Raw genomic sequence first — 14,741 nt, 5'->3', positions numbered from 1 at the left:
AGGGGTATAGTCAGAGGGACAGAGGGAGAAAAAAGAGAAATAATAAATAAATATGTCTGGGGCCCTGACTGTCCAATCACACACTCCCGGGGTCAGACACAGCGTGAAGCTCCCTCCACACTGTCTCATCACACACTCCCGGGGTCAGACACAGCGTGAAGCTCCCTCCACACTGTCTCATCACAGACTCCTGGGGTCAGACACAGCGTGAAGCTCCCTCCGCGCTGTCCCATCACACAATCCCAGCAACTCCCTTGTCCATTCTTCCCCCCCCATCCCTTCCCACCAATGTCCCTCCTGGCACTTTTCCTTGTAAGCGGAACAAGTGCTACACATGCCCTTACACTTCCTCCCTTACCACCATTCAGGGCCCCAGACAGTCCGTCCAGGTGAGGCGACACTTCACCTGTGAGTCGACTGGGGTGATATACTGCGTCCGGTGCTCCCGATGTGGCCTTCTATATATTGACGAGACCCGACGCAGACTGGGAGACCGCTTTGCTGAACACCTACGCTCTGTCCGCCAGAGAAAGCAGGATCTCCCAGTGGCCACACATTTTAATTCCACGTCCGATTCCCATTCCGATATGTCTATCCACGGCCTCCTCTACTGTAAAGATGAAGCCACATTCAGGTTGGAGGAACAACACCTTATATTCCGCCTGGTTAGCCTCCAACCTGATGGCATGAACATTGACTTCTCTAACTTCAGTTAATGCCCCACCTCCCCTTTGTACCCCATCCCTTATTTATTATTTATTATTTCCCCCTTTTTTCTCTCTCTTTTTTCTCCCTCTGTCCCTCTCACTATAGAGGGTTCACCTCCCCCTTTCTTTCTCCCTACGCCTCCTGTCCCATGACCCTCCCCCTCCTCCATCTCTGTATCCCTTTTGCCAATCACCTGTCCAGCTCTTAGCCCCATCCCTCCTCCTCCTGTCGTCTCCTATCACTTCGGATCTCCGCCTCCCCTCCTACTTTCAAATCTCTTACTATCTCTTCTTTCAGTTAGTCCTGACTAAGGGTCTCGGCTCTAAACGTCGACTGTACCTCTTCCTAGAGATGCTGCCTGGCCTGCTGCGTTCACCAGCATTTTTGTGTGTGTTCCTTGGTTAACGTGGCCGCCAGGGATGGAGTGAGACACAGACTTACAATGGCCACTGTCGCACACAGAATCTATGACGAAGGAACATGCGGTGCCCATGGATACAATCCCGGGATCGAGTGTGTTATTGATTGTAATAACAGTATTTTAATTTGTATTTATATCGTCTTGGGTATTGCATGTATGTTTTAATTCTAATAATTTTCTCATTGAATAAACTAATGTATATATCTCAGATATTCACACATACACATATACATGTGGGTTTTGGGGAGGAGGGGTGAGGGGTTTGGGAGGAAGAGGAGTGACGGGACGAGGAGTGGACTGATGAGACGGTGACCGTGGCGAAGTCACTGACTCAATAGGGGACGAAAAGGGACAAAAGTTCCTGTCAGAAACTGTTTGCGACGTGGATAATATAGAGAGAGGGTGAGGAGGAATGAAACGACAGGAAGGGAGCGGGAGTGATGGGACTGGGAAGGAGGGGAAGTGATGGGACATGGAGAGAGTGGAAGTAATGGGGCGGGGAGCGAGGGAAATGGGACGTGGAGGGAGGGGAAGTGATGGGACGAGGAGCGAGGGAATCTGATGGGATGGGAAGAGAGGGAAGTGACGGGACTGGGAGAGAGGGGTCTGATAGGACAGGGTGGGGAGGAACAGAATGAGGAGTGTGAGGGAGTGATTCATTCAATAGTAGAGGAAAACTGAGAAGTACCCATGGGGAGGAATGTAGCTACGGGAAATGCTTGGCACCGTTACCACCGCACTCCCAACTCCAAAATACCGCCTCGATTTTCCCTCCTCTCCTCAGGTGGCCTGACACGAATCCTTCAGCTTGTCCCGTGGAGCGGAGAACGTGTCTTCACTGAGGCCTTTCAAAGGCAGGAGTGGGCGCGGGCTGGCTGGAGAAGATGGAGGCGAGGTCTGTCGGTGCGGGCTGGTTAGCAGGGGACGGGGTGAGAAGGAGGGATCAGATTGAGGAGGGGAGGGGAGAAAGAAAAGGTGCGGAGAGGAGACGAGATGAGTAAAACCATCATCGCCTCTGCGTCGTCCATTACCCACTCCCTCAGCATCTCTCTCCCTCACTCCCCTCTCTCCCCCCTCTGTCCCCTTTTCCCTCTCCATATCCTCCCCCAGCTCTCTCTCCCACCCTGTCCCCCAGCCCCACTCACCACCCTTTATTTCGTTTCTCCCTCTGTCCCTATCTCTCTCTCTACCCCTCCCGCGCTGTTGCTCCCACCCATCTCTTTCTACTCTCTTTTACTCTCCAGGCCCCCAGTCTCTCTACCGTCCCCCACGCCACCTCGCCCCGTCTCTGTATACCCGGTCTCATCCCAAATCTCTCTCTCACCCCGGCTGCTCTCTCATCTACGATTCCTCTCCCTCTCCTCCTGGTCTATCTCCCGTCTTGGTCTCTCCCTCTCCCTCACTGGCCTTTCTCCCCGTCTCACTCTCCTCCCTCCCCAGTCGTTCTCTCTCCGCCCTCCCAGATTCTCTGTCTCCCACATTCCCTCTCTCCATTGGTCTCGTTCAAAGTTAAAAGCAAATTTATTATAGAAATGCTTCTATGCCACCGTATACAGCTCTGAGAGTCAGTTTAGAAACATAGAACATAGAAAACCTATAGCACAATACAGACCCTTCGGCCCACAAAGCTGTGCCGATCATGTCATTTCCTTGCAGGCATCCACAAAAAACAACATAAAATAATATCCACAATAGAATCAATGAAATATATCTGCTGATGGTCATTAGACAGGGCTTTCTTCCTCCAGGGTCCTCCATTCTCTCCTCACCCCCGTCTGTCTGTCCCAGACTCTCAGTCCCTCTACAGACTCTCTACCCCAGAGCTCTTTCTCTCCCGTCTGTCTCTCTTGTCTCTCTCTCTCTGCCGTCTCCCTCTCTTTCCACCCATCACCTGAACGGTGACTTTGAGGGTGAGAATTGTGGTGGGGATAAATGTCTCTGTCTCCCTCTCTCTCTCTCTCTCTTTCTCTCTCGCTCTCACACACACACACACACACACACACACACACACACACACACACACACACACACAGTCTGTCTCCGCAGTCCTTTTCTCTCAATCCCAAACCCCAGACTCTGCCACGGGAGGAAGTGCGAGGAGAGAGAGAAGGATTGTTGGAGAGAAAGATTTCAAGGCAGTTGAGAAAAAAGGGAAGGTCAGTCAGACAGGCAGACAAATACAGGAGAGAGACAGAAAAAAAAACAACAGAAAACAAACCCGAGAGAGAGAGTGAGAGGGCAAGTCGGAGAGAGCAATGAGTAAAACCGAGGGAGTGAGAGGTAGAGACAGAGACACACAGAGAATTCAAGTGAATGAGAGAGAGAGAGAGAGAGAGAGAGAGAGAGAGAGAGAGAGAGAGAGAGAGAGAGAGAGAGAGAGGGAGAGAGGGAGAGAGAGACAGAGAAAGACAGTGAATGTCAGGATCAGTGTCAGTCGGAGACGAAATGTGGACGGAACAGCGACGCGTGAGAGGTTCCATTCAGAGCAGCTGAAACTCGCACCGCAGCTCGGGAACAGGAGGAACTGGCGAACGGAGCGAGAATGGGAAACCTCAGACCCTCCCCTTGTGCTGCCTTGGTTACTGTGTTTGGGTCAGAGAGAATGGAACTTCCCACTCCCCTGTCTGAGTGTGTGTAGCTCCCTCACCATCTCCTCTCCTCTGTCCACACGCCTCACCTCCTCCATCTCCCCATCCTCCTCACCCGTCACCATCCTCACACAGCAGTATGTCAGTAAATCTCCAGAAAAGCACAATACAAATCACCATTAGAATAGTCGGAAAGTTTTGAGCAATTGAGAAATGAGTGTGCCCGTCCCTCTGGTTTTATCAGCTTGAGCCCAGAAAAACAAAACAATACATATTGACGTGTATAACACATGTATCGCATAATATCTTGGTCTGAAACCGATCTGGAATCTTATAAAGGAAAACAAGGACTGAAATGAGGAATTTTGGAAAACACCATGTACACTCGAACCCACCGACATCAACTCCACCCAGGAAAGATGGATGAACAGAATAAGACATAAATACTTTACACAACAGTCAGATAAAACTTCTAAGGAAATATTTTCATTAACGGAAACATGATTAACCATTCCAACGAACATATACTATTCTGATAAGAAGTACACGACACTGAAATTAAATTAAGGCACAAGGATGAAAAATGAAGGCAATATCACGACAGAAGAAACTGTTAACCAATGGAAGACCATGAACTCCAGACCCAGCAACATCTTTGTAAATTTCCTCAGAAATGTATCATACTACTTCAGCGTGACATCCCGTATCCTGTACTTAACTCTTTGATACATGAAGGCCAATGTGTCTAGAGCTTTCTTTACGACTCTATCTACCTGTGACGCCAATTTCAACAAATTATGGATCTGTATTCCCAGCTCCCCTCGTTCTACCGCACTCCTCAGTGCCCCACCGTTCAACCTCCCCTGGTTAGTTCTACTGAAGAGTAAAACCTCGCATTTGTCTGCATTAAATTCCATCAGCCATTTTTCAGCTTATTTCTCCAGCCGGTGCGGATCCCGCTGTAAGTCATTATAGCCTTCCTCGCTGTCCACTACACCTCCAATCATGTTGTCATCGGCAAATTTCCAGTAAACCACATTATCATTCAGATGGTTGATATAGACGAGAAACAGAAACATTCCCAGCACTGATCCCTGCGGCACTGCAGGAGTCTCAGGCCTCCGGTCAGAGATACAAAACTCCACCTCCACTCTCTGGATCCAACTACAAAGCCAATGTCTCACCCTGTTTACTACGTCATCGTGAATGACGAGCGACTGAACCTTCGTGACCAACCTCCCACGCGGGAGCTTGTCATCTGGTCACTTACACAGACACAATCACGTGGCAAACATCATTCACAAAAATCTTGCTTTAAAAGGCAAACTCATAAAAGGTGCCATACATTACTACAAATACAATCCGCGTCCTGTTTTAGAGAGAGTCCGACAATAACATGACGACCGACCCATTATTACGGGTAGTGCAATCCATAATACTTGGGATATCACACCAGGACACCCAGTTGTAAGCAGGAAGTAGAGGTGAGAATACGTGTGGAAGTCAGAGATAGGTATACGAATAACAATAGTAGTAGTAATAATAACAATAATAATAATAATAATAATACTTGATGATCTCCTCACAAATATTGCCCAAGACTGCCGAAGTGCCAGCGATGTAGATTGGGTCAAATCTGCTTTGCGCCTCCGGGACCGCTTTGAGAAGTGAAGTGAAGATGATACTGAAAGTTGGACCGTTGCACTCGATCACTTGCGAGGGAACGAGACGGGTCAAGCGGCTTCGGCGATAGTGGGGACCTCTTTTGGGACGAATGGCCGTCATCCTACTCGTTTCCAGGTTGTTAGAGAGAAGAGAGAGAACAGACACTTCAGTAAAAAAATCGAAATGCTGCGAACCCTACATTCGGTGGCATAAGGAAGGAGCATGTGATCCACATGCAGGAAACAGCGCCCCCTAACGCCTTCACCAGCAGTTTGTGGGATGTTAACCAGGACAGTCTGGGACAAAATCACCAAGAAATTACCATCAACAGATCACTTGCAATAACAGAAGAAACCACACACTGGACCATTGTTACACCACCATCAATAATGCCTAGCGTGCTATTCCACGCTCTCACTTCGAGAAGTCTGATCACCTGGCTGTACCTGTAATCCCTGAGTATAGGACGGGACTGAAGACTGCAGCGCCTGCAATGAAGACCAAGAAGGTACGGACAAGGGAAGCGCGGGAGCGCCGACAGGACTGCTTTGAATCGGTGGACTGGACTGTATTCAGAAATTCATCTTCCAATCTGGATGAGTATGCTGCAGTTGTTACCAACTTCATTAAAACTGTGCGGATGAGTGTGTGTCTGCAAAGAATTACTGTAAAATCCCAAATCAAAGGCCGTGGATAAACCAGCGGTACGTCTCTGCTGAAGTCTAGATCTGTAGCATTTAAATCTGGCGACCTGGGTGTGTACCAGAAAACCAGGTAAAATTTGCGGAGGACGAAGCGACAATTTCGAACGAGGTTGGAGGCGACATCGGATGTAGGACAACTCTGGCAGGTTTGCAAGACATTGCATCCTACAAAGCGAAACCCAAAGTATGACTGGCAGCGATACCGCGCTACCAGATATACCCAACGCCTTCTATGCGGGCTTTGAAAAGGAGAATATAACTGCTGCGCCCGGTGACGCTGTGATCTCCGTCTCAGAGGCCGATGCTAGTCTGTCTTTAAAGACAGTGAATCCTTTCAGGGTGAAAGGTTCGGTGGAATTCCTGGTAAGGCTCTGAAAACCTATGCCAACCAACTGGCGGGACTATTCAAGGATATTTTCAACCTCTCACTGCTACAGGCGGAATTTCCTACTACTTCAAAAAAAAAAAATCAACAATTATACCAGTGCCTAGGAAGATTAGTGTGAGCTGCCTTAATGACTATCTCCCGGTAGCACTCACATCTACAGTGATGAAATGCTTTGAGAGGTTGGTCATGACTAGAGTGAACTCTTGCCTCAACAAGCATCTGGATCCACTGCAAATTTCCTATCGCCACGACAGGTCAACGTCAGATGCAATGTTAGCGGCTCTTCATACGGCTTTAGACCACCTGGACAATACAAATACCTATGCAGGATGCTGTTTGGTGACGATAGCTCAGCATTCAACACCAGCATTCCCGCAATCCTGATTGAGAAGTTACAGAACCTGGGCCTCTGTGCCTCCCTCTGCAACTGGATCCTCGACTTCCTAACTAGAAGACCACAGTCTGTGCAGATTTTTGATGATATCTCCTCCACGCTGATGATCGACACTGGTGCACCTCGGGCCTGTGTGCTTAGCCCACTGCTCTACTGTCTGTACACCCATGACCGTATGGCTAGGCATTGCTCATCTGTAAATTCACTGATGATACAACCATTGTTGGTAGAATATGATATGGAGACGAGAGGGCGCACAGGAACGAGATATACCAACTAGTGGAGTGATGTCTCAGCACCAACCCTGCCTTCAACGTCAGTAAGACGAAACAGCTGATTGTGGACTTCAGGAACGATAAAAATAAGGATCAGATACCGATCCTCATAGAGAGATCAGAAGTGGGGAGAGTGAGCTGTTTCAAGTCCCTGGGTGTCTGGATCTCTGAGGGTCTAACCTGGTCCCAACGGATCAATGCAGCTATAAAGAAGGCAAGACAGCGACTATACTTCATTTTTAGTTTGAAGTGATTTGATCTGTCAATAAAAAACACTTTAAAACTTCTGTAGATGGGAGAACATTCTGTCAGGCTCTCTCCTTCTCTCCCTCCCTCTGTAGTCTCTCTCTCTCTCTCTCTCTCTCTCTCTCTCTCTCTCTCTCTCTTTCTCTCTCTCATTCTGTCTGTCTCTTTCACTCTGACTCTCTCACTCTCTCCCTTTCTCTTTCTCTCCTCCCCCTCTTTGTCTGTCTGCCTGTGTGTCTCTCCCTCTCTCCCCCTCTCGCTATCTCTCTCTCCCTCTCACTCTCTCAGCCGAATACTTATGCCACGCTGCTTTTCATTTAGAATTTATGAAAATTAAGCTTTTGAAACAAATACCTTTTTTATTTAAAGGAACTTAATGAGAGAATCTGCACATTTTATTCTAACCTTAACTTCGAATTTTACTCTGACTCAATATTTGCTAACTCTACTGAATATTTTAATAAACAAATTATGAACACATAAAACTTCATTGCTCGAAATTATTTTACAACACCTCCACACCTGCTACTTAGCTGCTGTGCAGAAAGGGTTAACTGCATCTGTCATTTCATTAAATGCCAATATCGTCATTTCCACGGAGGGTTTTGGCGTCACAAGGGAGTTTCCCTCTCCTATTAAATAGCATCGGAATCACTGAGTTCTCACTGAGCAGCCGCTCCGACACTCACAGCGATTTGCCGATCCACACAGCGGGACAGAGAGAGCACACCCTGCGGAAGGAAGGTTTGCTTGTTCCGTAATGGATCAGAGTCCGGGAACAGAAACGTGGAATGTGACAGAAACTCGGGACAATGTCTTCTGGGCTGCTCAATTTATCTTTGCGAAGCATGAATGGATGACCTTGGATCTTCGAATCACGCACGCATTAAAAGTCATTCAAGTGATTTACTACCCCTGTCTCGCTATCGTTGTTCTTCCCGGTGAGTGTCTCTCCAAAACTCAACTATACAACAATATTTAACTGCTTTCTAATATTTATCACCCATTTGAAATTATTGATACTGCCGCACACTCCAGGTAAGAAATCCCCAAAGGTTCAAATTCTGCAACGATTCTGTTTACTGTGGTTCTTGTAAATCTGCGGGTGTAATGGCCATTGATCCAATCGGTAAACTCCGTTCAATCGTTGCTCACATCAGTTCATAAACGAGGTTCTGATATTTTGCCTGTGGAAGCGTTGCTTCCTTTCAGTCGCTCCATCGCCCGCTCGAAAATATCGGCTTTTGAGTCAAGTTGCTTGAAACTCCTTGTGTTTGCAACGGAATTCAATCTGACTTCTAAACGTGCATAATTCTCACAGACAACCGGTCTGACTATCAACCAGCCGCCAACGTCACCGCTCACCCAGCACCGCCCAGCTCCGTACGTGCCTGCCACGCCATCGAACAGAACATCCCGCCTTCCCACTTCTCCCAGAACCGACTGTCTATTCTAAAACTCCCGGGTGTCCAGGGAATCCGTGATCCTTTCCTCACGGTTCATCACTGGCATTCGTCCCGCTGAAGCTCCATCTCCGCATTACCGGAATTTGTGAGCAAATGTCTGAATTGTTCCACCTCTGTCCTTTCCTGTGGTAATTCACGTGATTTAAAACAATCCTTCTTTCGCTTTTCAAATGTCACTCTGAGGCTTTCGCAGAATTGGGTTATAATAATGATAAAGAGAGACGGCTTGTTATCTGTCTTCTCCTGAGAGGAGTTACATTATGGTGAATATTCCCGACTCTGTTATTCTCTGGTCATTTCAAACAATATTCATCTGCATAAAATTGTGTAGTCGAAACTGTAGTTGTCTATATGGACTGAATTCTGCAACACCGTCCGAAGTTTCGACTTCTTCCTTGAATTCCATTGGCATTTCACTCAAAAAAAAAGGAAAGGGATCTCAATTTCGACTATATTATTGTTAAAATATTCTCACAATCATTCGCTCTCTTCTGATTATCCTCCTCCAATCGATATCTGTATCAGATTTGATTCTACGATAGGAACTCAACAATGATAAAATGCAATTGTCCTATCTGTGAGTGTTTATTTTTTTGAATTTTTGACTCGCGAAAATTGACTGTGGTCTCAGTGATTTCGAATAATCCTGGTACAAAACTGATTCCATTCTCCGATTGCAATTCAAAAGCGTCCTCAACTATTTAGTCGGCGTTTACATTTGACTGTCAACTTGGTTGCTGCTCTGAAGTGACAAAAACAAACAAACAAAAAATCTGCACACTGAAGGTTACGAAAAGGCCATGAAATTCTGACAGTGAGTCATTGCTTTGGGGATAATAGAGGGTCCTTACTCCGGGGAAGTATTTTTTTTAAACCACGAATGAAATAAAATGCAAAGGAATGGAGGAAAATCTCTTTAATAAGGACAGGAGTATCTGAGGGGGATAAAGAAGCGTGGAGGAAAAATTCCAGAGGAATATCATTTGCCCAGTTAACTTCCGGCTTGTGAACATAACATCCGCTGAGGCAAAATCAGATCTTCTGTTCAACGTGTCAGAGAGTCGACCAGCTTCTCCGAGCTATCGGTCAGCAGATTTAAATCGGTTAATGGGTTATGGATGGATTCCGCTCCTCGGAATCACTCGTACATTGAGCGAATTCACTGGAGCTACTGCTGACAGGATGGTCCACTAGTGACAGTATTTTATACAGAGCGAGGATGCCCGAGACCTCGCCACAGAATTGTAGTAATTGTATATTACTCTGTGCTGCTGGCTCAATAATAACTAATTTCTTGAGGTGAGATGGTGATGATGATCCTCATTCTGATATGGGTCTCTGTTGTGGACTGAGTGGGAAAGGGTCAGGGAGAGGGGATAGTAGTTGGAAAAAGTGGGGGGGGGGGGGAGAGGGGAGGGAGCGGGCAGCACCAGGAAGACGTTCTGTATTTGTCAGTAATTCGCAACATATTTTTCTCGGGCCAGATTTGAAAGCTGGTTTTCCGCTCTATGTTGACAATACGGGACTGTGTAAAATACAACCATTGTTGGTAGAATCTCAGGTGGTGACGAGAGGGCGTACAGGATTGAGATATGCCACCTAGTGGAGTGGTGCCGCAGCAACAACCTGACACTCAACAGCAGTAAGACGAAACAGCTGATTATGGACTTCAGGAAGGGTAAGACGAAGGACAACGCACCAGTCCTCATAGAGGGGTCAGAAGTAGAGAGAGAGTGAGCAGATTCAAGTTCCTGGGTGTCAAGATCTCTGAAGATCTAACCTGGTCCCAGCATATTGTGTGCAGAAATAAAGAAGGCAAGACAACAGCTATACATTTTTAGGAGCTTGAAGCGATTTGGCATGTCTACAAATACACTCAAAAACTTATATAGTTGCACTGTGGAGAGCATTCTGACGGGCTGCATCACTGTATAGTATGGAGGGGCTACTGCACAGAATCGAAAGAAGCTGCAGAAGGTTGTAAATCTGGTCATCTCCATCTTGGGCACTAGCCTACAAAGTACCTAGGACATATTTAGGAAGCAGTGTCTCGAAAAGTCAGCGCCCATTATTAAAGACCTCCAGCACCCAGGGCATGCCCTTTTCTCACTGTTACCATCAGGTAGGAGATACAGAAGCCTGAAGGCACACACTCAGCGATTCAGGAACAGCTTCTTCCCCTCTGCCATCCGATTCCTGAATGGACTATCAAGATTTGGACACGGCCTCATTATTTAATATGCAGTATTTCTGTTTTTGCACATTTTAAAAATAATCTATTCAACATACGTAATTAATTTACTTGTTTATTTATTTAATATGTTTTATTTATATTTTTTATCTTCTTTTTTCTCTGTCTGCATGATTGTGTATTGCATTGAACTGCTGCTGCTAATTTGACAAACAAATATGCCAAAGACATTTGCAGTAGGGTATAATGATCAGGGGAGGGAGCCTGCCGTTGATTTAAACAGTCATTGTTGCGGAAAGTTATTTAATTTTATTTAAGTTTCTGTAGAGTTCGTATTTGATGTCCCATTTACACCTTCTCCCCGAACACGCCCGAAGTTACCAAATATCAGTGATCGTTCCCCGTGTTATTCGCTGCTGCTTTTGGGTGATATTGGTACACAAATGTGCATGATATTTTTCATCGATTTCACTTGCGATTTGATTCTAATAATTGATTTTCTGGATAATTTTCCTGAGCAGCAATGATTAACGAACGTGACAGAGAACAAATCGGATAAAATGTATGATAATAGAGAACGCTTCCGGATGTTTGTACACTGATTTTTTTATGCTTCTCGCAGTGAACCTGGTGACGATTTTAATCTTGTCCAGAGGAAAGTGCGGTCTCTCCAGAGTTGTCAGTCGCTACCTGGTTGCCATGGAAGCGACGGATCTTATGGTCGTTGTCCTGGACCTGATACTGAGCAAGATCCCGTATACTGACGTGCCAATGGAATTTACCTTCTGGGCCGGGGATACACCGGTGTGTAATATCCACGCCGTCCCGCTTTACACCGCCACCGATTGTTCGGTCTGGTTCACCGTCACTTTCACCTTTGACCGGTTCGTGGCCATTTGTTGCCAGAAGCTGAAAACAAAATATTGCACTGGGAAAACTGCGGCTGTGATTCTGGGGACAGTGATTGTAATAAGCTACTTAAGAAACATTTACTTGTATTTTCGGCTCTCGAGCGTTCCTCAGTGATAATTGATCCATTTATTTGTATGCGAACCGCGCGTTATGTGTCGTTATCTGTCGCAATGCCAATGGACTTATTTCATTAACTCCTCACCCCTGTGACCCCACGTCTGCTGGCTCTCCTGACGAATCGATTAACTGTCCGGCATGTTCTAGTCACCAGCAGAGGGCGCAGGAGACTCCGGCGTGCTGACAAGGGACAGGGTGACAGAGACCCGCAGATGGAGAGTCGCAGAAAATCCTTCGTTTTACTGCTGATCATCTCTGGCAATTTCGTCCTGCTGTGGGCACCGTTCACTGTGTATTCTGTGTGGAACCGGCTGTCGGTTCTCTCTGCGTTGGCACATCCTCCTGATTCTCTGCGAGGACTGGGCTCGATGCTGCAGCTTCTGAGCTGCTGCACAAACACGGCTCTTTACGCCTTCACCCAGACCAAGTTCAGGGAGCAACTGAAGGACGCGATAAAACATCCCCTGGCTCTCATTGCCGCAAGGATGTCATAAATTAGTGATGTAGTGATGTTTCCCTGCCTGGCCCAAATAATTCACCACTCATTGCAGGCAAATTCTGCAGCAATGCAGCCCAGCGTTGTCCTTGTTCGACTCATTATTCGCCCGCTTTACAATGACCATAGAACCATAGAACACAACAGCACAGTACATTCCCTTCGGCCCTTGATGTTGTTCGGACCCATAAAATCCTTTAAAAAAGTACTAAACCAACACTAACCTGTAACCCACCATTTTTCTTTCATCCATGTGCCTGTCCAAGAGGCTCTTAAATACCCCTAAAGTTTTAGCGTCCACCACCATCATTCCAGGTCATTCCAGGCATCCACAACCTTCTGTGTAAAAAAACTTACCTCTGGTGTCTCCCCTAAACTTCCCTCCCTTTACTTTGTACATATGCCCTCTGATGTTCGCTATTCGTGCCCTGGGAAACAAGTACTGGCTATCCACCCTATCTATGCCTCTCATAATCTTGTAGAGCTCTATCAAGTCCCCTCTCATCCTCGTACGCTCCAGCTCTGCTAACCTTGCCTCATAAGACTTGTTTTCCAATCCAGGCAACATCCTGGTAAATCTCTTCTGCTCCCTTTCCATAGCTTCCACATCCTGCCTATAATGCAGTGATTAGAATTGAACACAATACTCCAAGTGTGGTCTCACCAGAGCTTTGTGGAGTTGCAACATGACTTCTCTATTGTTGAACTCAATCCCCTTATTAATGAAGCCTAGCATCCCACCGGCCTTCTTAACTATACTGTCAACCTGTGCAGCGACCTTGAGGGATGTGTGGATTTGAATCCCAAGGTCCCTCTGTTCATCCACATTCTTAAGTAACGACCATTAACCGTGTACTCAGCCTTCTGGTTTGTCCGTCGAAATGCATCACCTCACACTTATCCGGATTGAACTCCATCTGCCACCTTTCTGCCCAACTCTGCATCCTGTCTGTATCCTCTTGTAACTTTCGACAACCTACAGCTCCATCCACAACTCCTCCAATCTTAATATCATCCGCAAACTTACTCACCAATCCTTCTGCCTCTTTATCCAAATCATTTATAAAAATCACAAATAGCAGGGGTCCCAGGACAGATCCCTATAGCACTCCACCAATCACCGACCTCCAAGCAGAATACTTTCCTTCCACAAGTATCCTTTGCTTTCTTCCTTTAAGCGAATTTTTTATCCAAACAGCCAAGGTTCCACTGATCCCATGCCTCATGACTTTCTGAATGAGTCTCTCGTGAGGGACCTCGTCAAATGCCTTGCTAAAATCCATGTAAACCACATCTACCGCCCTACCCTCATCAATTTCTTTTGTTATCTCTTCAAAAAACTTAATTGGGCTCGTGAGGCACATCCTGCCCTTGACAAAGCCATGCTGACTGTTCCTAATCATGTTATACCTCTCCAGATGTTCATAAATCCTGCCTCTCAGGATCTTCTCCATCAACTTACCAACCACTGAGGTAAGACTCACTGGTCTATAATTTCCTAGGCTATCTCTACTCCCTTTTTTGAATAAAGGAACAAGATCAGCCACCCTCCAATCCCCCGGAACCTCTCCCGTCCCCATGGATGATGCAAAGATCATCGCCAGAGGATCAGCAATCCCCTCCCTCGACTCCCACAGCAGCCTGCGGTACATCTCATCCGGTCCCAGTGACTTACCCAACTTGATACTTTTCAAAAGCTCCAGCACATCCCCTTTCTTAATATCTACATGCTCAAGTATTTTCTGGTCTGCTGCAAGTCATCACTACAATCACCAAGATCCTTTTCCACAGTGAATAGTGAAGTAAAGTATTCATTAAGTAGCTCTGCTAATTGCTCCGGTTCCATACACACTTTTCCATTGATAGGCCCTATTCTTACACATCTTATCCTCTTGCTCTTCACTTACTTGTAGAAAGCCTTGGGGTTTTCTTTAATCCTGCCCACCAAGGCCTTCTCATGGGCCCTTCTGGCTCTCCCAATTTCCTTCTTAAGCTCCTTCCTATTAGCCTTATAATCTTCTGGATCTCTAACATTACCTAGCCCTCTGAACCTTTTGTAAGCTTTACTTTTCTTCTTGACTAGATTTATTACAGCCTTTGTACACCACAGTTCCTGTACCCGACCATAACTTCCCTGTCTCCGTTGATAAGCACATTCTTGTTAAATACG

General features: G+C 46.4%; 1 protein-coding gene across 2 annotated transcripts in view; it reads left to right on the top strand.

Moving 5' to 3' along the window:
- Nucleotides 1-14,741, top strand: part of LOC140208517 (NACHT, LRR and PYD domains-containing protein 3-like) — a 467,255-nt gene that overhangs the window by 375,836 nt on the left and 76,678 nt on the right. The gene's annotated exons all lie outside the window — the stretch shown is intronic.

Source organism: Mobula birostris, chromosome 13 (assembly GCF_030028105.1).
Source record: "Mobula birostris isolate sMobBir1 chromosome 13, sMobBir1.hap1, whole genome shotgun sequence".
NCBI lineage: Eukaryota > Metazoa > Chordata > Chondrichthyes > Myliobatiformes > Myliobatidae > Mobula > Mobula birostris.
Note: the sequence above shows the minus strand (reverse complement) of the source record. Positions and strands in the feature narration are given on the sequence as shown.